The sequence below is a fragment of the Hordeum vulgare genome, chromosome 7H (assembly GCF_904849725.1).
Source record: "Hordeum vulgare subsp. vulgare chromosome 7H, MorexV3_pseudomolecules_assembly, whole genome shotgun sequence".
Taxonomy (NCBI): Eukaryota; Viridiplantae; Streptophyta; class Magnoliopsida; order Poales; family Poaceae; genus Hordeum; species Hordeum vulgare.
The window spans coordinates 66012871-66026569 of record NC_058524.1 but is presented as its reverse complement, the minus strand read 5'-3'; positions in this window follow the sequence as shown (position 1 = coordinate 66026569).

Sequence of the window (13699 nt, the reverse complement as noted above, 5' to 3'; positions counted from 1 at the left end):
TCAGATACAGCTCGCCTGTAAGCCGCCATCATAGGATCCCGAGAGTCCCAGGTACCCGAAACCTGTTGCGCCACCAAATCTGAATCTCCAAAGCATCTAACTCGGGTTAGGTTCATTTCCTTTGCCAGTCGCAAACCGTGAAGCAGAGCTTCATATTCCGCCGCATTATTTGTGCAGGGGAACATCAGCCGGAGAACATAGCAGAATTTATCTCCTTGAGGGGATATCAACACCACACCAGCCCCCAAGCCCTCCAACTTCCTGGATCCATCAAAGTAAATAATCCAATAGGTAAGGTCAGGCCGATCTTCCGGAGCCTGAAGCTCCATCCAATCGTTAACGAAATCAACTAGTGCCTGGGACTTGATGGCCGTGCGGGGGGTATATTGAATGTGATGAGACCCAAGCTCTATTGCCCATTTGGAAATTCGCCCCGTTGCCTCCCGATTTTGGATGACGTCACCGAGGGTGCGGAACTAACCACAGTGATCGGGTGCTCCTGGAAATAATGTTTAAGCTTTCGACTCGCCATGAACACCCCATAGACCAGTTTCTGCCAATGTGGGTATCGCTGTTTGGAAAGAGTTAACACCTCACTGATAAAGTACACCGGGCGTTGCACCGGGTATTCCTTTCCTTCCTCCTTCCTTTCGACGACCACAGCCACGCTGACCGCTTTGGAATTCGCGGCGATATACACGAGCATAGGCTCCTTTTCAGTTGGGGCTGCCAAGACCGGCGGGTTAACAATATGATGCTTCAAGGCCTGAAGCGCCTCGTCTGCCTCCTCTGTCCATACGAATCGGTCGGATTTTCTCAGCAATTGATAAAGAGGAATCGCCTTTTCTCCGAGGCGGCTCACGAAACGACTTAGAGCCGCAATGCGACCCGCCAATCGCTGAACTTGATTAACATTCGTCGGCTTGCCGAGGGAAGTAACCGCTTCAATTTTGTCCGGGTTAGCCTCGATGCCCCGCTCCGATACCAAGAAACCCAGTAGTTTTCCCGCAGGTACGCCGAAAACGCACTTGGTAGGATTTAGCTTCATCTGATATACCCGTAAATTATCAAATGTTTCCTTAAGGTCTTCCAGAAGTGTCTCCTCCCGGCGGGTCTTGATCACAATGTCGTCAACATAAGAATGGACGTTGCGGCCAATTTGGTTATGAAGACAATTCTGGATGCAGCGTTGATAAGTCGCCCCTGCGCTCTTGAGCCCGAACGGCATGGATACATAGCAAAAGGCCCCGAAGGGGGTTATGAAGGCCGTCTTCTCCTGATCTTCCACAGCCATTTTGATCTGATGATAACCTGAATAGGCGTCCAAAAAGCACAATCGTTCGCATCCCGCCACCGAGTCAATGATTTGGTCGATGCGGGGAAGAGCGAAAGGATCCTTGGGACAAGCTCTGTTGAGGTCCGTATAGTCAATACACATGCGGAACGTGCCATTCTTCTTGAGTACTAACACCGGTTAGCCAGCCATTTGGGGTGAAAGACTTCCACGATGAACCCGGCGGCTAAAAGACGGGCGACTTCCTCTCCAATCGCCTTCCGGCGCTCCTCGTTAAACCTGCGAAGGTATTGTTGGACAGGTTTGCATTTTGGGTCAATATTAAGATGGTGCTCAGCGAATTCTCTCGGTACACCCGGCATGTCAGAGGGCTTCCATGCGAAGATGTCCCGATTCTCATGGATGAATTCGATGAGCGTGCTTTCCTATTTGGGATCCAGACCCGTCCCAATGGTGAACTGCTTGGATGAGTCGCCAGGAATGAAATCGATTGTCTTAGTATCCTTTGTCGGCTTGAATTTCAGGGGCGACTCAGACTCTGTAGTCGGCTTCTTGAGTGGTGACATGTCTGCCGGGTCAACTCTGACGATGAATCATCCATGTAGATGGCGATTTGGCGGCGGGTTCGATCGAGGATTTCTGGATCCATGGCCAATGACAAGCCTCCGAGACCGTCTCCGTGGAGGGACTGGATGGAATCTGAATCGCCCATGGATGATTCATCGTCAGAGTTGACCGGGGTAACCTCCTGAGCCGCCACGTGCTCTGGCTCCTCCGACCCCTGCGTGAACCCCACAAAGACCGGGTGGGTCAGATTCCGTGTTATGACTGGGCGGACGTACCTGGCCGGCTCGACGATGTCGGTGGAGATGTCCGGCTCAGGAGCAGATGATCCGATCATGCCGATGAAGACGTTGATCTTGCCGAAGGGGACCCTGTAGCCTGATTCGAGAGAGTTCGCTTCAGGTCCCCATCGTTGGTTGTCGATGTAGGCTATGCCGCGTCGGCTCCGAGTCATGAGCGCCGTCGCATAACTCCCAAACCCCGGTAGGGCTCCCTTTGAGAACTCAACTCCACCGTGCGTAGGCCCCACAGTGGGCGCCAACTGTCGTGGATTTGTCACGGCAGATGTCCTCGTGAAAGGACTTAATACGGGAGCCATCGCACTCTGGTGGCGACTCAAAGGGGTTGAACAGGAGGAACGCGGAGGGTTACCCAGGTTCGGCCCCTCGCGTGGAGGTAATAGCCTACGTCCTGCTTTGCGTGTATTGATGTGGATTCGATTACAAGAAAGGCGTAACTCGCCTAACCTAGTACTCGATGATTCCTAACCTACCTCTCCCCCTTCAGACTCACCTTTATATATAGGTCGAGCCCTTTGGGTTTTACAAGAGTCCCTTCCTCCTTACAAATCGTGGCCACCGCGGTCTCTAAGTCGCCCTCTTGCAAAACCCAAAGACCTTCCTTAAATCATAACCGTCCCGCGGCCTTGAACCGCCCAGGCTGAAGCCCAAATAGCCCAAAGGGTGAATCGCCTTACAAGTAACCCGGCCCATATTGGGCGGGTCACTTAATAAGCAATATCCCCAACACGGCATATCCTCACGTGCTGGGGTTTGACGAGTTGGTGGAGCCATCCTCAAGACGGACAACATATTAGTCCACAGAATAATTGAAGATATTGATGAATCAAAAGACAGGATATCTGAATAGAATTTAGCATTGCACTCGAACAACATAGCAAGAGTGCATCCTCAAAGTAACAGATGACAAAATTCCGATAAGGACCACTGTAACCAAGTGTGAGCTAAGCTCGGAACAAACATTTGATCGAGATTTCCCAAACCTCAATCAAGCGTCTGTAGGAAGATAGTCCTATAAGATACCACTAGATATCCCACCTAGTTCAACAAAACAAAGGGTGCGGCTTGCAATTAGCCAGAACAAACTCATGAGAAAGATTTCGTCCGATATTTTCATGGACAGGATCGCACGGGCTCGATTTTACAGTAGCCATCAAGTGCAAGGCAGTGCACCCGACATACGAAGCGTCCCCGAGTCGTAGCAAGCTACAAGGACTCTTTAAGACACAACGTGTACCGCTGTAAGTCGACCGTGAACAAACGAATCCACTAGATGTCGAACCCCAACCTAACATCAAGCATTTGTTGGAAGATTGTCCTATAAGTAACTACTTGAATTCCCACCTAAGAATTACCGAAATAACTGGTCATGCAATCAGGCACACGGATACAAGGAGTATTTCACACAACTCCTAAACTAACCCGTCACCTGTATCACATCCTTCAACACACGACCAGTATCTCGGACCTTCATCTACAACAGATCCTCGTGATCACAACGATACAAAGTGTGGTAATACCCCCGAACAATCTACACCAGTACTGGGGACATCGGGGTTATCTCACCACTACCCGTATTGAAGCAATAACGAACACTCTCCGTTCTTAGATACTCAGAAATCTGAATGATGGCGATGTGCGCGATAATCCCTCGAGCTCAACTCCCTTGATACTTAGAGCAGATAGGAGGCACCAGGACATGATTCCGTCACATCGAAATCATATAGATTTCACAAATACCCGCGAGATCCTAAAAAATATTTGAGCGAGAAAAGGAGTAGAGTTAAAGACATCCTAAGGCGGAAACCTCACCAGATCATAGAAGGGGAGAAAAAGAATCCTACTCTCCGATGTAACTAAGACTCAAAACATTTTCTAGACTCGACTCGGCCAGATACGATCACACAAAGGCTCCTATGGTCGTAAGGCTCTGATTACCAACTTGTAACGACCAAGATGCGGTCCGTTCCGATCTGGGGGTCGAGGCCCCCGAATAGGAAAGAAGCGCATCTAAGCGTTTCGCAAGCAAGTAACATAGCACAAAATAATAATACAAGTAGACAATTCGGGATTCAACTGTCTTCTTATTAATAACTCAGAGTACAACACAGATACAAACAAGGTAGTTCCGGTACGGACTACAAAACATGGAAAAAGCTATGCTACCCTGTTGCATGCCCACGATCACGACCACAGCTCAGTCCTTTGGATAGTTCACGTAAAGGCGGTCTGTCTCTTCGTCGTACTGCCACGCCAGCTGGGTGACATCGGGATCATCTATCTCGGGGGTACCTGTACCTGCTGGGAGTTTCGGAGGAATCCGTGAGCCACGAGGACTCAGCAATCTAAGACCTTGGTGCCAGAACTAGTCATGTTATTAGGTAGGGTAGGATGAAGTGTATCAGGCTGCAGCAACCTATGCTTGATTAGTGGCTAACTTACGCAAAGTAGAAGTAAAGGTGGTCTACACTAGCGGTTGGATTTACTTGATCACTAGGTGATCCTGAACACCTACCTACGGCATTCATAACCCCACCATGTTCCCGATCGAAGAGAGATCTTCGTAGGGACAGTCACGGTTACGCACATAGTTGGCAGTTTTATTTATTTATGTTTAAGTTCTCTAATACCGGATGTTAACAAAACATTCCAAGTTGCCACATAACCGCGGGCACGGCTTTCCGAAAGATTAAACCCTGCAGGGGTGCTCCAACTAGTCCATCACAAACGAACACATGCCGCAAAGGCATCCTCTATCACAAATCTCGTGATCTCGTCGGATTCCTTAGAGGAAAACCTCAACTCTGGGGGAAACCAAAGCTTCACTGGGATTCCTATACGCAAGATATACCGCTAAGGTAAGACAAGGCTAGCAAGACCTCCTGACGTGTCGACGACCCTGATAAGAGCCGCGTATCTCAGACTCAGGACACGCCGGATAAGCGAAGCGTACGGTGGCCAGAGAAATCTCCCGAGTTGCCCCGGGATGGCCCCGCACGGTGCTCTAGTTTGGACCAACACTCATGAGGAGCACTGGCCCGGGTTGTTGATTAAGATCCTCGGGGTAGCTATTCCCTATGCAGTTTATTATTAAGTGATTAGCAAATTAACACCAATGTTGGGTCCTGCCGGACAAGCCTTAGCACTACGCGATTTATCGAGGGGGTCCCCATAACAACCCCGAACGTGTTAGGAGCGATCATTATGGAATCAAACACCGGTAACCGGTAACTAAGGCGGCAATAACGGAACAAAGCACCCGGCAAAAGGCTAGGCCTCCCGTCATTTACCAAGTATATAGGTGCATTAAATAAATAACAGAATTTAATACAATGATATCAAGCTCATGTCATCACATGAGTCAATACCTGCAACTAGCAACGCTAACATTAGTAGCTGAGCAAGCCTACTTAGCCATACAAGTTTGCTAGGAAGGAGTACGGTGTTTGGGCTCATGGCATATGAAGAGGCAATTTAAATTCAGTTGTAGGCAGCGAGCAATATGACATGGAAACGAAACTAACATAACAAGTCTAGAGATGGAATCAAGGTCATATCATCTTGCCTGTGATATCCTCAGCTTGGAATGGTTCTGGATCGTCCTGCACGTACTCTCCTGACTCCACGTATTCGTTCTCCGCTCCCGGTGCTACCCAACATAAGAATAACAGCCAATGAACAGCAGCACCACAAGATGCAACAATCACATGATGCATGAGATGAAAGGTGAGCATGCACCACTATTTCTATCACTAGCACAAGCAAAATAAACTACTGCAAGTTTCTGGACAGAACTGTGCACTAAGCTATTTTGACATGCATGGGAATGACATGAACAGATGCGGCTCGTGAAAACGGTGCAAAACCATATAAAGAACTTTGCAAACGGAGCTACGGATCAACGGGAATCAACGGAACAAGATATGAAGCTCTACGTGGGAGATTCAACACCACACTCACATTTGGCACAAATCTGGTATTCCCAGGTTGCCAAGACCTGTAGCAACTCAACATGAATGAATTTGAGCAAGGAAGAACACCACAACATCAAGTAAGCACACACATTGATCAAAATGACAAAACTACCCAATCTGCCATAATCTGCATCTTAGCTCTTTGGGAGCTGCATGCAACATAGCTACAGGTCTTCAAACATGACAAATAATATATGTGTTTGTTGCCAACCAAGAACAATACAAGCACCATCAAGAATGACAGCAAAAGGAATTAAACTCTAGAAGATACAAGGCCACAAACTTTCCCAAAACCATCAGATCTCAGGGACTTAGTGAAAATTCCTGCACCTGAGTTTCTGTTTCTGTTCTGAAGCTTTTTGACAGCAATCAAAACACATCCTACTGGACTCCAAATGATTTGAAAATTTACAGGAAGCTTCAAAAACATATCAGGTTCAAAACCTTAGCACTGAACTAGGGCTAGTTCTCAACAGAATGACCAGCACATCCTCATCTATAGGGGAAGAAAATGTTTCCAGAATCCCAGACTTAGTGAAATTTCAGAGTTCACTAATCTGGAATTTTTCCAGCCACATGCCCACTTTGTGTAGGCATAGTTTGCACACACATAACACCAAGAGGTAATTGACACCACTATGGTGTAAAGCAAAACCCCATCTACTATCATACAAAAACTCATGCCCTTGGGCTCCACCTATTCCATGGAATCAAGGTTCAAACTTTCAACAAAACTGTATATGCACCCCATAAAGTACCCTTCTAAGATAACAACTACATAGGTTGAGTTCATGTGCACAATGACAAAGTGACATGGGGGTTTGAACCCCATGTTTGTGTCATGCACATCAACAACACCAACACATCTACCACACTATCACTAGCATCAAGCACAACAAATAATATAACTCCGATGCTAACAAGAGAGTATGCACACCCTCACATATGGGCATGTGATGGTGCACACTCTCATATGCACCACAAGGAACACCCTTGGAGTCATGTCACCCACAACGTGCAACCCCCATAAGAATCTTCCCATACTTAACTAGCAAACTCCACCTACACATGCTAATCACAGCTAGCAACCTAGTGCATCCCATACACACCAAATACATGTGGTGAGGGGGAGGCACCCACACACACTACAAATATGACCATCACCAAAGTATACTAGGCTACACAAGTTGCAACAGATATGAGGGAAAATAATAACTGCCACATGATGTAGCAATAAAATGGCATCACATCTAGCAATACAAGAGAAAACAACAAGGGAAACAACAACAACACAAAAAAACGGGGGTGAGGGGGAATCGAAACCTGCACCCTCTGCCTCTGTATTGCAACACAACCACCCTGCTAGCCTGCAACAGCTCGACACAGAAGGGCAGACTAGCAGGTTAAACAATTCTGCTGGGATAAGCTACTGTACAGAAAAAAACAGAAAATCAAAACAGCGCCGAGGGGGCGGGGGATCGAACCCACACCCTACTCATCAGGCACACAGCACCACTACCACTGGACTACGGCACGGCATCTGAACTAATACGCGCAAGAAAGAAAGATGAAGGGACTCTCCCGTGCTGATCTGCCACTCTGAACTAGCCTACTCGGCGGAGACACAGCAGGCAATGCACGCAGACCAAACTGCTCACGCCAACGTTGACGGGGAGGCTCCCTCGTCGCGGCGCTGCTGGCACGAGGGGGAGGAAGCCCCCCTCTTCGTAACATACCCACATGCACTGCTTTATGCAGATCAAACCACTACCACAGCAACCTACTACAGCTGATGCACGAACAGAGGATATGCACGCGCCCCAGGTCGGATCCGAGCTGGGCTACGGAGGAGGAAGGAAGGGGGAGGTGCGGCCTCACCTTGGGAAGGAAGGGGGTCGAGTCGGAGACGTTGGCGCCACTTGAGAGGAAGAAGAAGGCCGGAGAGGTTCATGTCGCCAAGCCGAAGAAGAGGGAGAGGTCGCCGTGGGCGCGCCCTTGACGAGCTCGGCCCCGTCGGTGTGGTCGGTCCCCGGGGCTCCTAGCGCCGGGAATGGATCACGGGGATCCATCCCGAGCTCCCTGGCATGGCGACGGTGGCGAACGGAGATGGGGGCGCAGCGGACGCCGGCGAGGAGCTGCGGTCTTCTCTGTCTGTAGCTCCTACAGAAGCTTACCTTGGGGAGGAAGGAAGAGATGGAGGGGAAGGAGAGACATGGCGGCGGCAGGAGGGAATGGAGGGAACCCTAGGCGAGGGGAGGGCTCGGACGCCCAGCTAAATAGGGGACCCTCGACGTTTGTGCCACGGCACCGTCAACTCCCTCTCTCTCTCTCTTGTTCTGATGGAAAGGAGGCGCGCGGGGGAGGAGTGACGGCGTCAGGAAAGGAGAAGGGGGTCTCGCGCGCATGGGCTCTCGCTGGACGGAGAGGGACATGGGCCACCGAAGGGGGAAGGCCCATGCTTCGCCGGGGAAGAGGAGAACTCGCTGGGGGGGGGGTTCTATTTAGAAAACCACACCGAAAGGGAAAAATAACACAAGATAAAACTACTGGGATAAAATAAAAAGGAAATACCTCCTGGTCATATAAAAGTATGACCCATTTAAATAAAATGAGGTCAAGATTTTTAGGAGCAAATAATATTTCACAAAACAGAATTAATGCCTCTGTTTTGTTATCCTTGCCCCTGCTTAAAACATTTTGTTAAAATCACCAACTTGCACCACTTAACACCCACAATATCCCCTAAATAACAGACTTTTTTTCAAACCAGTTTAGGAGCAAGTTGATATAGCACAAGTGGAATAAAAGAGAGAAAAGGTTTGTCTCTAACAATGGGGTTTGAAAAGAAAGCCAAGCACCACACTCCACTATTTCACACCACAAAATTCACATGTGCAATATCAACACATGAAATCACGAGATCACACAATCACACCTAGCAAGATATGTGCACACAAGACATGAAATGAAGTATTATGGATTGCATGCACGTAAGGGAAACCTAAAATAAATAAGAGACACATGAAATCACAAGGACAAGGAGATGTTATGATATGTTATGCTATGCATGCATGGAAGATATGCAAGGGACACAAGGTGACACAGGGAATCATAGACACAAGTGACATCATCATAACTCTGACAATGTGGTCCCACATGCAACAGATGCCAAATAGGGTAGGTTCTACACTTGGGGCATTACAAACTCTCCCACACTACAAAGAAGATCTCGACCTCGAGATCTAGGACTGAAAGAAATCGGGAAATTCGGAACGGAGGTGATCCTCGCGTTCCCAAGTAGCCTCTTTATCGGAATGGTGTGACCACTGCACTTTGAGAAACTTGACAGTCTTGTTACGTGTCTGGCGCTCAGTCGCCTCGAGAACCGCAACTGGATGCTCACGATAAGAAAGGTCAGGCTGAAGATCGATATCTTGAAGATGCACAGTGCGCTCGGGGTTCTTGAAACACCTCCGAAGCTGAGAAACATGGAACACATCATGGACATTTGCAAAGGTTGACGGAAGCTCGAGCTTGTACGCGAGGTTGCCCTTCTTGCCAACCACTCTGAACGGACCAACGAAACGAGGCGCAAGCTTGCCTTTGATGCCAAAACGCTGCATACCCTTCATAGGCGACACCTTGAGATAGGCAAAATCATCAAGCTCATACGACATGTCACGGTGCTTGCTATCGTAATAGCTCTTCTGACGGGACTGAGCTGCTCTGAGGTTGTCACGAATGATCCGACACATCTCCTCAGCTTCTTCTATCATATCATTGCCAAGGATCTGACGCTCGCCTGTCTGGGACCAGTTGAGCGGAGTACGGCACTTCCTGCCATAGAGAATTTCAAACGGAGCCTTGCCAGAACTAGCTCGATAACTGTTGTTATACGAGAACTCCGCGAAAGGCAGGCAATCCTCCCACTTCATGCCAAAAGAGACAACACAGGCTCTCAGCATATCCTCAAGAACTTGATTCACTCTCTCCACTTGACCACTAGTCTGAGGATGGAACGATGTGCTGAAGCGGATCTTCGTGCCCATAGCAAACTGAAAGGAGTCCCAGAACTTGGAAGTGAAGATACTTCCGCGATCTGATGAGATCATCATAGGTACACCGTGCAAAGAGACAATCCTGGAGGTGTACAACTCTGCCAGCTGAGTTGCTGAAATGGACTCCTTGACTGGAAGGAAATGTGCCACTTTACTCAATTTGTTGATGACGACGAAGATAGCATCATTGCCCTTCTTGGACTTCGGAAACCCGGTGACGAAGTCCATCTCAATGTGATCGAACTTCCACTCGGGAATCGGCAAAGGCTGCAAGAGGCCCGCTGGTCTTTGATGTTCTGCTTTCACCCTTCGACATACATCACACTCATTTACGAATTGTGCAATTTCACATTTCATACGGGTCCACCAGAAAGTCTGCTTCAAGTCATGGTACATTTTGGAACTTCCAGGATGAATAGAGAGCAGAGAGTTATGAGCTTCTTCCATGATCACCTTCCTGAGATCACCTTTCGGGATGACAAGGCGGTCCTCGAAAAACAAAGTGTCCGTGGCATCCACAGTGAAACACTTATACTTGGGAAGACTCTTTCCCATGCCAATCTTGACCTTCTTCACCATAGCGTCAAGTAGCTGAGCTGCTCTGACCTGATCTTCCAAGGTAGGAGAAATCTGAAGGTTTGCAAGAAAACCATGAGGAACCAGCTGAAGATTGAGCTTCCTGAAAGACTCAGAAAGACCCGGCTGGAGAGGCTGCAGAATCAGACTGTTGCAATATGCCTTCCTGCTCAATGCATCTGCCACAACATTTGCCTTGCCTGGCGTGTACTCAACACTCGGATTAAAATCCTGGAGCATTTCCACCCAACATGTTTGTCGAAGATTCAAGTTAGGCTGAGTGAAGATATACTTGAGGCTCTTGTGATCGGTGAAAACTTCAACCTTATGTTCCAACAAGAGATGTCTCCAAGTCATCAAGGCGTGCACAATAGCTGCTAGCTCGAGATCGTGCACAGGATAGTTCTTCTCCGCAGGCTTCAGCTGCCTGGAGGTATAAGCAACCACCTTTTCCCACCTCCTCTTTTTTTTCTCTTTGATTTTCTTCCTATGGCGCATAGGGCCTTCTTGGGCTGTCCCACCAGCCCACTAAGGGCTGGTGCGCCACCCCCAAGGCCTATGGGCTTCCCCGGGGTGGGTTCCCCCCCCCCCCCCGGTGAACACCCGGAACCCATTCATCATTCCCAGTACATTCCCGGTAACTCCGAAAACCTTCCGGTAATCAAATGAGGTCATCCTATATATCAATCTTCATTTCCGGACCATTCCGGAAACCCTCGTGACGTCCGTGATCTCATCCGGGACTCCGAACAACATTCGGTAACCAACCATATAACTCAAATACGCATAAAACAACGTCGAACCTTAAGTGTGCAGACCCTGCTGGTTCGAGAACTATGTAGACATGACCCGAGTGACTCCTCGGTCAATATCCAATAGCGGGACCTGGATGCCCATACTGGATCCCACATATTCTACGAAGATCTTATCGTTTGAATCTCAGTGCCAAGGATTCATATAATCCCGTATGTCATTCCCTTTGTCCTTCGGTATGTTACTTGCCCGAGATTCGATCGTCAGTATCCGCATACCTATTTCAATCTCGTTTACCGGCAAGTCTCTTTACTCGTTCCGTAATACAAGATCCCGCAACTTACACTAAGTCACATTGCTTGCAAGGCTTGTGTGTGAAGTTGTATTACCGAGTGGGCCCCGAGATACCTCTCCGTCACACGGAGTGACAAATCCTAGTCTCGATCCATACTAACTCAACGAACACCTTCGGAGATACCTGTAGAGCATCTTTATAGTCACCCAGTTACATTGCAACGTTTGATACACACAAAGCATTCCTCCGGTGTCAGTGAGTTATATGATCTCATGGTCATAGGAACAAATACTTGACACGCAGAAAACAGTAGCAACAAAATGACACGATCAATATGCTACGTCTATTAGTTTGGGTCTAGTCCATCACGTGATTCTCCTAATGACGTGATCCAGTTATCAAGCAACAACACCTTGTTCATAATCAGAAGACCCTCACTATCTTTGATCATCTGGCTAGCCAAATAGAGGCTTGCTAGGGACAGTGTTTTGTCTATGTATCCACACATGTATATAAGTCTTCATTCAATACAATTATAGCATGGATAATAAACGATTATCTTGATACAGGAAATATAATAATAACTATATTTATTATTGCCTCTAGGGCATAATTCCAACAGGCGTCTGGGTCTGGGGGCAGACGCGAGGGACCCTGGCGTCTGGTCCCTTTGCCACGTTACCTCGTCAACGCCGGGGCAGATCGAGCGGGCCACACCAGACGCCAGGGTCCCTGGCATTTGCAGTGCAAACCAGACGCCAGGGACGTTGGCGTCACGCACAGAGGTCAAACTAGAAAAAAATCAAACGCAAGTTGGATCCGTATTTTCTTTGGCTTAAAGGTTATAACAAAAAAATCGGCTGCGTGAGGAAGAGATGTGGTTTTACGAGAGTTCCATACATAATAGCTATTCATTGCCACCATAATAGAGTACGTACATAGTGTCGCATTTTTAAAGATGCTCATTATGGCAAGCCTCATCATAAAAGGCTTACTATTTTTCTTATAATAGGTGCTACAACTTCTAGGCTCGTCATTGTTCGTTATTTTCATGGCAATGCCTTGTACTCCCTTCGTTTCTAAATATAATTATTTTAGATATTTCATTAGAAAACTATATACAAATGTATATAGACATACTTTGGAGTATAGATTAACTCATTTTGTTTCGTATGTAGTCACTTAGTGAAATATCTTAAAAGACTTATATTTACAAACAGAGGGAGTAGAACTCGACAAGCATTCCACGGTAGTCCTTGCATAACTAGGAATGGAAGGCCTAGGGAAATTAGACTACAACGGTGTCTAAAATTCAAGTGAGTCTAGGCGTGTTGGAAGTTGGACAATCTATAAACCATGTGTAACGCAACAAAGATTGTGTAGGAGGTACAGTGTAGAAGGACACCTAGTTGAATTGCCAACCACGTTTTGACGTTCATTGGGACCCCTAAGAGCAACTCTAGCAAACCCCGCATCCCGCCCCGACCCGTCAAATAACCGTCAAAATGCGGGTCGGGACGGGAAAACCTGTCCGATCAGACCCCGTATCTGGCCGGCAAATATTTTTGCGGGGCGCGGCAAAATCTCGGCCCCAACCCACGTATTTGCGGGTTCCCCTTCGCCGCTGCGGTGCCTTGCATATAAGCGGGAAGCAGTTGGTGGGAGGACATTTCAGCCTGCGCTTTTCCCCATCAACCACCTCCCCTCTCCCCCCTTCGCCGAAGATTCCGGCCGCCAGATTTGGCTTTTGTCGGCCGCCGGTGGCTGCGCCAATGGATGGAGTGGTCGGGGAGGATCTCCCGCAGCCCCGGCAAGGGCGCATCAGCGCATGTAGGGACGGGTTCGTCCTCCCGGCGCCGTCGAAAATTTGCGGGTATGGATTTGTC